Here is a 16,678-nt window from a genome sequence, read left to right as displayed (position 1 = left end):
CAAAGTGACAATCTATAAGGATTAGTGAAAATTAGATAAAATGAGAACAACTCGACTCACTATAGACCTATTGCCAACAAGTGCCCACAATTTCATAAACAATAATACCAGACTATCAAATCAACCACAACTAACCCACCAAATTCCTTATTCCATCTCACAAAATAAAACACAAAACGAAAAAATCCCTCCAGAACCACTTACATATTCCCTCAATCGTTGGGTGCTAATTCTCTCACGCTGCAGAGTGGACAGCAGACATAATACACTGCCTACAGTAAATAAATACAAACCATCACAAACCATCACAATTAATTGAATAATAGTAGTATAGAACAACCATCGTAATCAGGACCCAAGTCCTACAGTGAATCAAACCACCACCAAAGTGCAGGCGACGGTTTTACCTCTTCAACATTATGAATGCCTGCTAGCTGAAACTCTCAACTTCAAAAAGGATCCACACACTGGGTTCCACGCTTTACTCCTATGGTGCAAACACAATTGAAATACTAATGATGCCCGTTATGCAAACGGATCCGTTGCTGTAATAATCCCAACACAAAGTGACAAGACTAAGGGAGAGTGCATACGGCGATCCACTTACTCCATGAACGTCGGGTCTGTCCAAAAGTCAAAACCTCACTCCACACCAGCTCCTTAGTCGCTCGGGTTAGTATATACCACAGAGCGGCGAGCCTCAAACCCGGAAATAAAGGTCCCAACGTTCGCCAGTCCTGCCCTCCGACAGCAATAAGATAGAAAGGGGACTGGGGCACGGTAACCACTCTAGCAAATCATCTAATTTAACAAACCATCCGATGAAAAAATAATAATAAAAAAATAATAAATATATATTCGGCGCCGCACCGTCCCAAACAAAGCAGGAGTCATCAATGTCCCAATTAAATAAAGGGAAATATATAGGTACAACAGGGCAACGCGAGTCGCACCTGGCAATATGGATCCCAGCATGTACCAGTCAACCCCTCCAACAACATTAACATGGAGAGGGGACTGTAGGTAGGCACATACCGAAACAAGTCGTATAAATCCCCAGGCTATCATAATAAGGATAAAGTATATATCACGCAACAAACCGTCCCAACAGAACGAGGGTCACCAAAGACACAGTAAAATGAAATAAAATAAGACCGACTTAAACTACACCGCTCACTAAAAATAAAATAAATCTGATATACTGGGCAGTCACCAAACCACACTGAGGGGCTCCAGATCGAAGGACGAGAGCAACATCCTACTCCTAACCAAACAATTATATACAATATCTACATATATACAACAATGAAAGAAAATGATGAAAAAAAGAGAAGAACCCTATACAGATGACATAAAAAGCATACACTGTACACATTGAACACAAGAGGAATGCTATACATCAAAATTCTGAAACCCCCCTTCCAAATGAAAATCAGGGGGCTACTCCTTCCCATCTACCTATGTATATAGGATGTTGCAGGTTAATTCTCAATCAGAGCCCAAACCTCATCTCGATCATTTAAGCCCATACTTGATGTCTGATATCTTTCTATCAAACGCGCTTCTAGGTTATTTAGTTTACTCTGTAAAGTTGTTTTGGTAGGTGCCTTAACCACCGCCAGAATAGACCATTCCAAATCATTTTCTCCATGTCCCTTTTCAATAAAGTGCTGGACCATAGGAGCCCCTATGGTCTTACATCGAATCTGAGATTTTTGCTGTATGATCCGCATTTTGGCAGCTTGTGTCGTTTGTCCGAGGTAAGTTTTTTCACACGGGCAAGTCACACAATACACCACATTTTTAGTGTTACAATTTGAGAAACACAATTGTTTATGCTGTTTTTTATGAATCACCACCACTTTTGAATCTTTGGTATAGGTAAAGACAGCACAGTTATTGCACTTACAGTGCCCTATAACTCTTGGTAACCCCAACAGACCTCTCACGTCTGTTGGGGTGGGTTTCTGACGAATAGCTTTAACCAGATGGTTCCTCACATTTCTACCTCGTCGAAAGTCAAATAAGGGCTTAGGAGTGTTCAAGTGGTCCAATAACCTCAGGTTCCTTAAAATGATCTGTTTTACTTTATTTGCTTTAGGATTGAACGTAAGTACACAGACCAATTGTTCAGATTCTAGTTTGCTTTTTGGTGTAAGTAGATTTTCCCGGGGGGTATACCAAGCTCTTTTAAGTGCCCCTTGTACCAATCGTTTAGGATAACTTCATGTAACTAATTTCTCTGTCACGTCGACATTGGATGGAGGAGTCACTAGAATTTTAGTGATTCTTAGATTTTCGTGGGGACACCCAAAACTGGGCCACTTAGCCTTTTTTAGTGTTTCCTTTTTTGACTACATCTCAGTGGTTCGCCTGCAATTAAGAGGGGGACACTGGTGTGAATAATTTGCTTTGGGCTATTGTCATTTGTACTATGTCCTTTGCTCATTGATATGTACATGATTTTTTGTGATATATGTCATTGTGTTTCTCTTTGAATAAGTGCCTTTTTCTGTGTGTATTTGAAATTGATTTTTGATGTATTCACAATGAATATTAGATATCCTTGAAGGGGTAATTAAATGTGCTCTCTCTTCATTTATGCTTTCCGTATTATTTCCTTGATACCTTTTGCTCTTGTATACATTTGTGTCACAAAATTAAACATTAGCTCTACCGGGCGGACATGGTGTCAGCCTGGTAGTTATGTTGAGAGCCCTGTTAGGGCCTGCCCACTAATGATGCCAGGCAGCGTTAAAATTCCAGACCAGCCTCGGATGGGTACTGTATAAGCCCGAGGCTGCATTACTCTACCACACTGCCCTGCCTCACCTCTCCCTTTCACTAGTCATTACTGGATGGGGTGGGGTCAAGCATAACTTATCCCACCCATCTCTATGACAAGTTGGGAAAGGTAGGGTTTTTTTACTCGTTATTATAATAATGATTTCCAGCATTATTGTAATAACTTTACTGACTCTGATTTAAAAAAAAATCCACACACACACATTTCCTTATACCACAGAGTCATGAGACTTAACTCATGACCCTGTGAGGAGGAGTCACATGCTGCATGCTGCATAGAGTAGAGCTTTCACTTTCAGCTCCTCTGAACCAGTAGCAGCTCTGAATTGAAGGTGGCAGGAGCAGGTCCTGAGACGTCAGGAGAAGCACAAAACACACAGCAACCAGCATCGAGGCCATCAAACAGCTGACTAAGACAGAAGCAGCTGCCTGATAAGGTAAGTGTGAAATAATAAATTGTACTTAAAAATTTTTGTGCAATGTTTGCATTGTTTAAATATGCTGCTTTTGAATTATTTTAGCATATTGCCCCGTTGGTTTAGCAGGTCTAGTATAATGCCTCATGAGTGCATTAAAAAAAATTAGCCCTTGCAAGTCTTTTTAAAATGCACTCTAATATGTCTGATGCAAAACAGATCATGTAATATGCAGATGACAATATTTTTACTTTATGTAGCTAGATAAGTGAGTCACTGCTTCTAACACAGAGATAGTTTGGTATCGACAATTCATAAATTGTAATCCTTCTAATATAGCACAGTGAGCTATAAACAACATGCAACTCTTACACCTTGTATCCCTCACTCACTTATGTAACACAACCTGTACATTCATTTACACACTCTTGATTTATTGTCAATATATGTGTGCATGTGATCTAAAGCGCTTGGACACCCTACATATGGATGAGTAGCACTATAAAAAGAAATACAAACAAAATAGTGGTATTGAAATTATCTGTGTAAATACTTTAACAAACCAGCTTATATGGTATTATTATAGTTCATGAATATCTCTTATATATAGGGACTGAACAAGCCTCTCTTGAAGTGATAAGCTTTGAGCTTTTCTTTCCCCTTCATTGCATTCAATAAATCAGTATTTTTATAAAGCGCAACTCCTCACCCATAGGGGTTTCAAGCAGTGTGGAGGTGAGGGGAGCGGGTGAGGGGATCTGCGGTTCAGTCGAAGAGCCAGGTCTTGAGGTCCTTCCTGAATTGTGGATGTAATGGTGATTGCCTGAGGTGGAGAGGCAGGGGGTTCCAGGAGTATGGAGAAGGATCTTTCTCCAGCAGTGGTCTTGCTGACACATGGGATGGTGGCCTGGGCCAGTTGGGCGGAGTGGAGATGTCTGGTGGTTGTTGAGGTATCATGTGTTTGTTAAGCGCAACTACTCACCCGTAAGGGTCTCAAGGCACTGGGGAGGAGGGGAGGTGCAGGTTCCAGTCCATCAAGGAGGGGGTCTGTCGAAGAGCCAAATTATGAGGTTTCTTATGAAGATGAGAGTGATGTTGTCTGTCTGAGGGGGAGCGGTAAGGCATTCCAGGCTCTGGCCGCGAGGAAGGAGAAGGAGCGGCTTCCCGATCTGGTCTTTCTGGCATGGGGGACATCGGCATAGGAGAGCTGGGCTCATCATAGGGTCCTTTTGGGTGCGTGAAATTTGAGTCGGCTGTTCAGGTAAGGTATGCTGGTCCGGTGTTGTGGTGGTCTTTGTGTGCGTGGGTGAGAATCTTGAAGGTGATTCTAGCCTCGATGGGGAGACAGTGGAGTGTGCGCAGGTGCTGGGAGATATGGCAGTGTCTTGGCAGGTTGAGGACCAATCTTGCGGCGGCATTCTGGATGTTTTATAGCTTGCGGGTAAGGTTTTTGTTTATTCCGGCGTAGAGTGCCTTGCCGTAGTCGAGCCTGCTGGTGACGAGGGCGTGAGTGATGGTCTTTCAGTGCTCGAGGGGGATCCATTTGAAGGTCTGACGTAGGAGGGTGGAGCTCGGAGTCCAGGATGATACCAAGGTTGCGTGCATGGTCCGTGGGGTGGGGGCGCTTCTGAGGACGGGGGCCACCAGGTGTCGTTCCAGGCGTCGGGGTGTGGGCCCATGATGAGTACTTCTGTTTTGTCAGTGTTGAGTTGTAAGCAGCTGCTTTTCATCCATTTTGCAACCGCTTCCATACTGTCTTGAAAGTTGTGTTTGGCTGCATTGGGTTCGCTGGATAGCGAGAGAATGAGTTGGGTGTCGTCTGCGTATGAAACAATGTTGAGTCCGTGGGTTCTGATGATGGGGGCGAGCGGAGCCATGGGAACGTTGAAGAGCATGGGGCTGAGGGAGGACCCCTGGGGGACTCCGCAATTGGTTGGTGTAGGGTCCGAGAGGAAAGGTGGGAGTCTGACCTGCTGCGTTCTGCCGGAGGGGAAGGAGTGGATCTATCCAGGGCTTTGTCGTGGATGCCGGCGTCGTAGAGTCTTGTGCATAGGGTTTGGTGGGAAACGGTGTTGAAGGAGGCTGAGAGGTCCAGGAGGATGAGGGCAGCTGCTTCGCCTCGGTCGAGGCATTTGCATCTGGGTGCGAAGCTCCAGATACCTCCCTGGAACAAAAGGATGCCTGATGGCCCTTTAAATTCGGCCTGACGGAATCTAATAAGCTCCCCCACCCCCTTTGCATGTTGCTGCTTGGAATGAAAGCAGACAACCTGCAGGCGCTGCTGAATGTGTCCCTCTTACAAATGAGGATTTTGGTTGGCTAGGGTATACTATTAAGCCAGCAATAGCCCACCATTCTAGTCAGGTTAATTCAGATACACATGTAAGATTACCTCTGCTCATCGTCTGGTAGCTTGGCACAGAGCAGGTAGACTTATCAAAGAGGCAATGTGTAAAGTATTAGTGCAACACATAGTAAAGTAACACAGTGAAAGACACCACAAAAAACTCCACACCAGTTGTAGAAAAAGCGGGCATCTTTATCTAATTAAAGCTAAGCCTAAAGGACAGCAGTCTAGTCAGTTTATCAAGAGTTATGCCAGTAGTAAAGTTAATTGCTCATTCTCCTGGGGCATCACAGTGCTCAAGAAAGATGCAGGTGCTCCCTTTGAGGGAGTCATAGTAATCCTCAAATGAGTCTACCAGCCACCTCCGCCTCTAAAAAGGTCTTCAATGCAGTGGGGGTTGAAGTCAGGCAGTGGGCCCTCGAAAGAGTACCTGGGGCTTGGAGTCGCAGCTCTGGCTGTCTGCGGTCTCGCACACTGGGTCCATGGGGCAGGAAGTTGAGTTGGGTTCTGGCATGGCCGAAGGAGCACAGTCAGGTCTATGGCCCCATACTGCTGTGTTGGCAGGCCTCACACATGGAGCCAATGTTGTTAAGAGGTACAGAGGCAGGCAGGGCTGGGGTTGAGCCACAGTAGAGTCACATGAAGTGTTCCTGTAACTCTTCTCACTACACCAACAGGATTCTAGAGTTCCTGCACAGTGCCACAGGCACTCACTGCAATGCACACATACTAAAACATACACACACATTTGTTCACATATATTCATGTTTAAACATGTATGCACTTCTTTGCAGAAACCAGCAACTCTTCACAAAATTACACAAATCACAATGCTTGCAGAGACCCAGGATCTAACTTGCACTCATGCACATTCCATTAAAACCACCTGAATTTATTATCTTAAATGTTTGTGTTTATTTGTTTTCTGTAAAACAGTATTGTACAGGTAGCACATTTGCTAAAAACATTACATGAATACAGTGCAGTAATTGTTGGTAATAATTCTTGTTTTAATTCTTTTAGCCCATGAGAAATTGGAGTTAAGACTGATCGTAATATAATCACATTCAAGATCAGTGCTGCGAGATATCAAACGAAGACACGTGGTGGCTCCAGCCCTGCTGCGACAGACCTTGATTGCATCTCAGCTTCCTGGTCCTTGACCTCAGGCCAGAAGGTAGGACATGCTTCTCTATTTACCGCAAAGGTCCACATTCAGCTGTATATGGGTGCCAACTGTGTGGTCTTTAGGTGTGGAGGCCTGTTGGTTTATCCTAGCAGAACAGTGCAGAGAATATGAGGTTGTGGCGAGTAAAAATTTCAAGGGGATAGTTTTGTGTTTTTCATGATTAACTATGAAAATTCCAAAAATGTTGATTTTTAAATCTTTTATTATTGTATGCTCTCTTTCATTTATCTAACTGTAGCTTAATAATCAGTTACTATCCCTTAATGCTTACCGTCCCTAAAGATATTAAACCCCAAACTGCCCATACATTTTATTGTTTCTTGATGCTTAAAAAATGTCCTGCTCTTTATGCTACCCTCATTCATAATAGCCCTCTACTAGTCCTTAGTGCTACCCTAAAATCACGTAATTATCCATTAACGCTAACTTTACCTGAATATTTAAAATGCATTGCTCGTCTCCTGACCCTTTACCTCACCTCATTTTAAATGCTCCTGTCTACTTTGGGAGGATGCCCCTTACCCCTGCTACCAGTACACTTATGTTTCCTGTATAATGCATGAAAGCCCCTACTTATTTTCATTCTATTTTTTCAGTCAACAATATTTTTCACACCACTGTTTTTCAGTCTACTTTTATCCGCACCATATTTTGAATGCACACAGAGTATGTATAGTGAGTAGGATATATAAAATCTATCTAATGTGTTGTGACAGTGTGACTCCTGTCCATTTAGTAATAGGATCACTGATATGACTAGCACTGTCTATAGGATGTAATTATAGTCTGTCTTGTGTGTAGAATAGCTCCATCCAAATATTTTTTGAATTTGGAAATAGTCTAACTGCAAAGTTAAACTCTTGATTGGAAAAATATACATTTATTTTGCTCTGCTTGGTACAGACGGCTACTGGCTATATCAGAGATCTGCCTACAACTCTTTTAAAGGGTATTGCTCAATGCAAGTCTTAGGCTTTTTACGAAAAGTTTCAACACGTTTTGTATTATTTGCCATCTAAAGTCAAGTCCAAATGTATAAGTACTTTGTTTTAGGTTTACACCTAACATATAGTGATCCTTATAATAGTAATTCAAGGACCCCATAATTGGAATATACCCTTTAAATTCTAGACAGATCACTGAATTGACATGCTAAAGCTTTTCAATCGCCACTGGTGTTGCACCTGCAATGGCACCTAGCCTCAAAGCTTACATCATATTTTAATTATTAACAGGATCCCAGGAGGAATTCTGAACTAGTTACAAGGCTATACCGCTTGGGGGACAGCTGTACATGCTGCTGCAGTTGCATTCCTGTCAGAATGAGGATGGATGACTAATTGCTGTTACTATTGTGTGCATGACAATTCATATTAGTGTATTCAGTATTTTGCGTAATATAGTTGTTGTGTCTTCAACCTAGGGAATATTTAAAAACAGGTTAGGTTATCTATTTCCAGTCTGATCTATTGCTGGACACAATGGGCCCGATTCACAGAATTAACTTAAGACAAAATCCTAAACTTACTACTTTTGGTATTCACAGAATGCACTTACTACTTTTGGTATTCACAGAATGCACTTACTACTTTTGGTATTCACAGAATGGATTTACGACTACTAACTTTACGTCCGTACTCGGGCTGGAAATACCGGCCCGGAGGCGGAGCTTCCGGGCCGGATGCGGGGCTTCCGGGCCAGAGGCGGAGCTTCCGGCCCGGAGGTGGAGATTTTGGCCATGGCTAAATCTCTGCCACTGGCCGGAATCCCCACCTCCGGCCCGGAAGCTCCGCCTTCGGCCCGGAAGCCCCACCTCCGGCCCGGAAGCTCCGCCTCCGGCCCAGAGGCGGAGCTTCCGGGCCGGAATTTCCGGCCCGAGTGCGGATGTAAAGTTAGTAGTCGTAAATCCATTCTGTGAATACCAAAAGTAGTAAGTGCATTCTGTGAATACCAAAAGTAGTAAGTTTAGGATTTTGTCTTAAGTTAATTCTGTGAATCGGGCCCAATGAACACAGTTGTCAGTTTACTCATAAACCCCTTTTTGGGCTTGACACATGCAGATAAACTGCTAGTGAAAACATTGGGAGCTGATCAACCTGAAATTAAAATTGAGCAGTCTGTAAAAGATAGGGAAAAGGGTTATACACGTCGGTTTAGCAGGACATGGTATGATAGGATAGAGTGGCTTATTGGTAGCGCTTCTAAAAATGCTTTATTCTGTTTCCCTTGCTTACTTTTTGGAAGGGAAGTTACCTGGACAAAAACAGGAGTGACTGACATAAAGCATCTGGCTGAAAAAATAAAAACAACATGATTCCTGTAAATCCCATTTGACAAATATGTTGAAATGATCTCTTTTTGGAAAATTGGACATTGTACAGAAATTGAACAAAGCATACCTTGTGGGAGTAAGAAAACATAATGCAGAAGTGGATAAAAACCAATACATTTGATCATAATTGATTGACTGTATCCATTTTTATGGTGCCTTTGAAGTGGCATTACGAGGCCATTATGAAACTGAAGAGTCTCTAAATCCTGGCGTGTTCAGTGGCCTTGTTGATTATGTCTCCAGCATTGACAGTGCTATGGAAACACATTTAAAAACAGCCACAGTGTTTAGAGGCACTTCTAAAACTATTCAGAATGAATTGCTGGACTGTATGCTGGAAGTAATAAGAGAATATATTACACTGCAGTTAAGAAGCACTGATTATGTAGCTATCCAAACTGACGATACAACTGATGTCTCTACTAAGACACAATCAGTTCGGGTATTCCGCTACATTGATGGAAATTGCAAGGTAGCTAAAAGATTTTATTGTTTCACACATCTTTAAAGACTCATCTGCAGAAACAATTGCCTCAGCCATTCTTAATGAATTAAACATTGTTTTCCCTGAGCAATGTGCTAAAGGAAAACTAATTGCTCAAAGCTATGATGGTGCCAGCGTCATGCATGGTGCAACTGGTGGGGTGCAAAAGAAAATCAGAGATGTTTACTCAAATGCACATTATATTCATTGCTATGCCACCAACGTAACCTAATTATGGAACAGGCTTCCACCAAAATATGTAGAGTTAACATTTTCTTTTCAGAGGTTGGTGGTATAACGGCATTTTCTGCACGTTCCCCGAAAAGGATTGATATTCTTGAACAAATAGTTTTAAGAAGACTTCCAAGAGGGTCTGCAACTCGCTGGAACTTCAATATTCGAGCAATAATCATAATTTATGAATACAGAGACGATCTTCTTGAATGCATGTCAACCATTGCAAACAGTGGTGATTTTGAATCAAATACTATATGCGAAGCTAAGGGATTTAGTAGAACATTAGAAGATAGAGAGTTTGTATTCTTTCTGTTTCTTTTTCACCATATAATGCCCCAGGTAAACATTTTATATAAACAATTGAAAAAGCGAGACATTGACACTGTGTCTGTCCAGAAAGCTACTGCAAACATTGTGACAAGCATCACCAAAGTACGAGAATCCATTGACAGTTTGGATTCTACACTGCCACAAGAATGTACATTTGTAAACCGGAGACTGGAAATAAATACTTTGACCCAGGAAGCAAAAGAAGTCTGTGGCATTATTGTGGTCCATGCCAGAGAGCGCTTTGCATTCACAAAGCATCTTGTAAGTGCAACACTATTGCAAAGTGACCTTTTTGAAAGGCATGATAAATCTTTCCCAGCTGAGGCACTCGCAGAAACGATAGAAGCCTATTCTATGTTGGACAAAGCCATATTGCGTACAGAACTTTCAGTCCTGTATGGAAGACGTGACTTCCGTCAGACTACTGGTGGTGCCATGGCTTTATTTAGCTTTTTGTGTGAAAACAAATTAGAGAAGTCTTTTCTGAGACCATAAAGCTTTTAAGAGTTGTCATTACTACACCCATACTCAAAAGGTATACTATCGGTCTAGAATGCAGGGATCAGAACAAATACTGGTGGAGCAAGAAAAAGAGAGAAGATCCGAGGTAGCTAAGGCAGGTATGTGGAAACCTCCACTGAGGTTAAAGTTCCCATCACCCACCGGAGGTGGTTCATCATCATTTGGGAACTAGGGACATTCCCTAGAGTACCAACCACTATGAGGATTGTGATGGTACCCTGGTTATCCCAGGCAACCGTGCCAAATTGTTACCAACGGTATGACAAGAATGCAATCATCACCCTACCGTTGGTAACAATTTGGCTCGGTTGCCTGGGATAACCAGGGTACCATCACAATCCTCATAGTGGTTGGTACTCTAGGGAATGTCCCTAGTTCCCAAATGATGATGAACCACCTCCGGTGGGTGATGGGAACTTTAACCTCCGTGGAGGCTTCCACATACCTGCCTTAGCTACCTCGGATCTTCTCTCTTTTTCTTGCTCCACCAGTATTTGTTCTGATCCCTGCATTCTAGACCGATAGTATACCTTTTGAGTATTGTATTTGATTTGGGGATTTATACTGTGCAGGTCTTTAAATTTATCCCTAGGACCCCCTCATACATCTCTTTGTTTGCTAAATTACTACACCCATGACAACAGCAGAGTCTGAGTGATGTTTTTCCACACTAAGGTGCCGATTCCGATCCGGTAAAATAAATTTGCGTACGACTCCTATCCGTATATTTTCACGTACGAATCGTACAAGCACAGTACAAACGGCGAAGTACGATTCGTCCGTGAAAAATACATACGAATAGCGTCGGGAAAAGGTTACAAGAGGGAGCCGGATATTTTTACGTCCGAATAGCGTCGGGAAAAGTGTACGAGAGGGAGCCGGACATTTTTACGTGCAAATCGTAAAATAGAAGTCCGAGCGCGCAAGTATGATCCGTACCGCCCGTCCGAATACACAACCGCATGTAAAAGGCCCCGTACGGAGCGAACGCAGTAGCACACATGTACACGGGTAAACTTGTGCCCGGATACGAGTCGTACAGCCCCCTTCCCACGTATATGTCAGCACCGTACCCCCGCATGTCAGCACCGTACCCCCCGTCCGCACTGTACCCCAGCCCCATACCTGTATGCACCGTACCCCTAGCCCATAGTGCCTGTACGCGCTGCACCCCAGGCCCGTACCCCAGCCCTGTACCTGTACGCACCTTACCCCAGTCCCGTAGTGCCTGTACACGCCGCACCCCAGGCCCGTACCCCAGCCCTGTACCTGTACGCACCGTACCACAGGCCCATACCCCAGCCCCGCACCTGTACGCGCCGTACCCCAGGCCCGTAGTGCCTGTATGCGCCGCACTCCAGGCCCGTACCCTTGCCCGTACCTGTACGCACCGTACCCCAGGCCCGTACCCCAGCCCCACACCTGTACGCGCCGCACCCCAGGCACGTACCCCAGCCCCGTACCTGTACGCACCGTACCCCAGGCCGGTAGTGCCTGTACATGCCGCACCCCAGGCCCGTACCCCAGCCCCGTACCTGTACGCATCGTACCCCAGGCCCGTAGTGCCTGTACGCACCGTACCCCAGGCCCGTACCCCAGCCCCGCACCTGTACGCGCTGCACCCCAGGCGCGTGCCCCAGCCCCGTACCTGTACGCACCATACCCCAGGCCCGTAGTGCCTGTACGTGCTGCCCCCCTGGGCCGTACCCCAGCCCCGTACCTGTACGCACCATACCCCAGGCCCGTAGTGCCTGTACGCACCGCACCCCAGGCCCGTACCCCAGCCCCGTACCTGTACGCACCACACCCCAGGCCCGTGCCCCAGCCCCGTACCTGTACGCACCACACCCCAGGCCCGTACCCCAGTCCTGTGCATGTACACGCCGCACCCCAGGCCCGTACCCCAGCCCCGCACCTGTATGCACATAACCCAGGCACGTACCCCAGCCCCACACCTGTACGCGCCACACCACAACACCGTACCCCAGCACCCTCACCCAGCATCGCGTATGTACGGACCTCACCTACGCGAAAAAGACTCGTACAGAACCAGGACACTGTAAAACAGCACAAGGAGGGTCAATTCGACTCGCACAATACCACAAAACACGTCTACATGACAAAATACATCTCAATGACTGACCTGGCACATCCAAACAAAGGCCCAAAATCACAACCACCTCTTATAACACACCCACCAAAATTTCAAACCCAGCCACACCCACAAATGGACCAATAAAAAGGGCCCACACACACAACCCATGAGCCTATGCAACAGACCCACTGCTGCCAGACCCCACAGACAAACAACTGCACCTTACTTACACCTTAACTACACCTTAACTTACACACCTTCATACAACCTCCTTCACAAACACCCCCTCTTCACATTCACACACACACTGTCACATTCACATCCACACACCCACAACCATCCACACCCACACCCCACACCATGCCCACAGACAAGAATCCAAAGTTCACAAGGGAAGTCATCAGAGTCGAGCCACAGCTGTTTGGAACATTGGTCAGACAGGCCAGCATAGCCCAAAAAACTAGCCTGTGGCAGAGGATCGTCGATAAGGTGAATGCTGTTGCGCCCATCCGAAGGACCAGGCATGAATTCCAAGCCAGGTGGTACGATCTGCGGAGAGCAGTCAAGAGGAAAATGAACGAGGAATACGCCCAGAGTAACATCACTGGAGGTGGGCTGCCCCGCAGACCGGTACATTACCATCCCTGGGAGGAGAAGGTGATGGCCCTGCTTCCGCCGGTGGGAGTACACGGAGTCGAAGGAGTTGCAGAGCCTGGTGAGTACACAAACAACTCACGTAACATGGGGGGAATGGCATCCACACCACAAATACACCAAATGCACGCAACTTCCCCCAAGCCCTCACCGCACACAACCACACTCAAAAACCATGCTCATGCCACTAACGTCTCCATGCCCCATTCACAAATAAAGGCAATGCCATGTCCCAGGCCACACCAACCACAAACCGAAGACTGGATGTCCGGGATGCTGGGAGGGTGGGGCTCACACAACACATTGTGCAATTCAGAAGCAGACACCAATGCCCTCAGCCCATATGGCCTAGGTACATACCCATGCACCATGCCCAATGCACAGGGACTGGCAAAGTACTGACAAGGTAGCTGACACTTGGCCCTGCTGTATGCAGCACAAGGCCCTCCTGTGACCACTGTACACTCAAACACCAACTCCACAAGCTCAGATATCTAGCACAGGAACTCACACTCACTGTCAGGCCAGCATGCACCATGAGGGGACAGACACATCACCTGGGCGACCCAATGACAAATCACACTACACCCAACAGCAGGCCCGGTCAAACCCCCCCCTTACACAAGCACACACCCCCAGGGCAGGCAACGGATTTACCCACTCTCACAATGGACATGTGACACAACAAGACCAATCCATAGCCAAATAAGCATCCTAGCCAAAATTCTACTGGTCAAACACTCAGGAGAACATGTCAATCTGTCCCCCGCAACATACCCATCCCCAAGTGTACATTGAGAGGAATGCTAGGCACATCCAACTACCTGGAGGAACTGTGACAACTTGAATATGTATGAAACATGGATGTGGCATGAAACAGCATTAACATTGTCTCTCTCTCACACACAGGGCAACGTCATGGACCCCCCCAACAATAGGGGGGAACAATCACATTCCCAGGCTCAGCGTGAAGATGATCCCACCGGCAGCGACGACTCTCACCACTCCGTGGATGACCCCGACCAACCTGGCCCCTCTGGTGCCCAAGCCCCTGCAGCACCTGCGTCAGGTACATCTGTGCCAACCCCCACCCCCATTCCTGCCACATCCCAGGAGATACCCAGGAACCGTGCTCGCACTGAACAACAGAGCCAGTCTGACCAGGAGGGACAAGGTTCTCCGGGCACCCAGGAGGAGGCAGACAACCCCGCAAATGCCATCCCTCAGGGGTCCCGTAGACCCGATGTGCCCACAACGGCAGGCCAGGCTCGTGTGGGCAGGGGTGGAGGGAGTGGAGGCAGGCGGAGGCGCGAACCTGACCAGCCAGCTGAGGGAACCGGTATGTCACACATACGCCACATCCTGGACACATACCGGCGTGACACCAGGGGCATAAGCCAGGTAGTGGCGAGCCTCACAGAGATGAAGGGGACCCTCGACGAGATGAAAAACCTGCAGGCAGAGCAACATGCCAGTCAACAACAACACCAAGGACGGATGGAGGCAAGACTGGCTGAGCTCCTGGCGGTGCAAACGGACATGAGCCGTTCACTCCGTTGGATCGCCGACAACATGGGCAACCCTCCCTGTGCCACCAGGCGAAGACCACCACCAGCCACAGTGAGGGAGGAGGAGGAGGAGGATTCATCCGACGGAGCATCACAAGCATCGTCAAGGCCTGCATCTGAGGGTCCCCCCAGGAAGGTGGGTCGTCCACAGAAAAGACCGTGAGAGTCTGGCGCAACAGCAGCACCTCATCCAATGACATTCTCTGCCACATGGACTTGCTGGTCACAGTCTGACCAATGATGACCAACACTGTTGTCTTGTCTCTGATGATTTCCAAAGCAAAGGATCCCATCTCCCCCTGTGAACTTTGGATTCTATGCACCCAGTAGAGCACCTTAGTTTATCTACCAAAACACAAACCCCACCGTAAATTAAAATCTTAATTTTTTCATGAGATGTTGCAGTCATTTTGCATTAGTCTACAACATATGTGTGTGTAAATGTCAAACTATGCCTGAGTGTTGAACTAACTCCACCCATCCATACCCTGGGATCTGAGTCTGGTACACGACATACATGGGTCACAATGTATCATTCAATGCAGACATGGAGCACAATACTCACCTGTGATGTCCTCAAGCTGCTGAGGGGGGGCTTGCAATACTGTGCGGACAGACCTATTTGGAAGAGTATCATTAAGGCGCAGAGGTCATGGCTCATGTGGAGGTTCCCGGGGAGGAAGTCCCAGGTATGTGTGGCCAGGTGGGAGGACTATGTCCTGCATGCTGGAGTAAGGTGGATGTGAATAATGGTGTCCAGGGCAAGGTTGGATGCATGGAGATGGCCCAACGGGGTCTCGGATGACAGTGGTACAAGGTTTATTTGGGTTCGGGGTTGTGGCCTGCCTCCTGAGTGTGGGTGTGTAGTGTGAAGGTCATCCTGCAGCAGACAGTGATTCATTGCAGCTATCTCTGCTGGACGGTGATGTGGCTGGTGCGCCGGATGTTGAAGCTGAGGTGTGCAGATGCACCCTGGATGTGGACAAGTTTCCCGGGAGTTTGCATGTGCCTGCTCCGTAGAGGGCAGGGCAGTATTTGACACGGATGTGGTCGTGGACCTGGGGGATGGTCTGTCTTTCCTTGGAGTGGATCTATCTGGGGATCATGTGCATAATGCAGAGGGTGTTGCAGGCTGAGGCACAGATGCTGGTGATTAGCATGGCAAATGTGAGCAAGCAATCCATGATGCACACCATCTTGTGTGCGTGGACACTGGGTGCTTGTGCAGGGCTCTTGCGGGTGGGACACAAGCAGTTGACCCAGCTGTAAGGGGGCAATCCTCAGATGTTGACCTCAGTCCTGTACAAGTCCAGCCTTTGGCACCGCGTGGCCGCAACTGTGGCACAGACAAGCTGATGACAGCCAAATGAATGGGTTGAGGGAGGAAGGGAGGAGCATCTTTGATGTGTGTGTGTTGCCAAATCCGGAAATTTCGTGTGCCCTTGCTGCAGGGGCTGCAACAGCAGGCGTCATGTCCTGGAAACTATGCCACAAGTTACACACAAAGACAAGGATGTCAGAAAGGACAACTGCAACAGGTGTATGTAAAGGAAGGAGTGTCCGGTTTTCCATAGCACACCCAGAGACAATGGATGCACAATCACCAAAGATGACTGACATCGGATCAGGAAACTGAAGGCCGAGCTGCGCACAGGAAACACACCCTCAGCAGGTGTTGACGGCCCGTTGTGGGGACCAA

General features: G+C 46.8%; 1 long non-coding RNA gene across 2 annotated transcripts in view; it reads left to right on the top strand.

The window, feature by feature from the left end:
- Positions 1–16,678, top strand: part of LOC146862464 (uncharacterized) — a 135,463-nt gene that overhangs the window by 103,070 nt on the left and 15,715 nt on the right. The window contains exons 1-2 of one of the 2 annotated variants that reach the window (XR_014978456.1): positions 3,126–3,242; positions 6,592–6,745. The exons of the other annotated variant lie outside the window; for it this stretch is intronic. This is a non-coding gene — a long non-coding RNA (uncharacterized LOC146862464). Of the gene's footprint in view, positions 1–3,125; positions 3,243–6,591; positions 6,746–16,678 lie in introns of those variants that run through there. 2 annotated transcript variants of the gene reach the window in all.

The sequence above is a fragment of the Triturus cristatus genome, chromosome 2_2 (assembly GCF_964204655.1).
Source record: "Triturus cristatus chromosome 2_2, aTriCri1.1, whole genome shotgun sequence".
In the NCBI taxonomy this organism is placed as follows: domain Eukaryota; kingdom Metazoa; phylum Chordata; class Amphibia; order Caudata; family Salamandridae; genus Triturus; species Triturus cristatus.
This window is presented reverse-complemented; position numbering and strand designations above follow the sequence as displayed.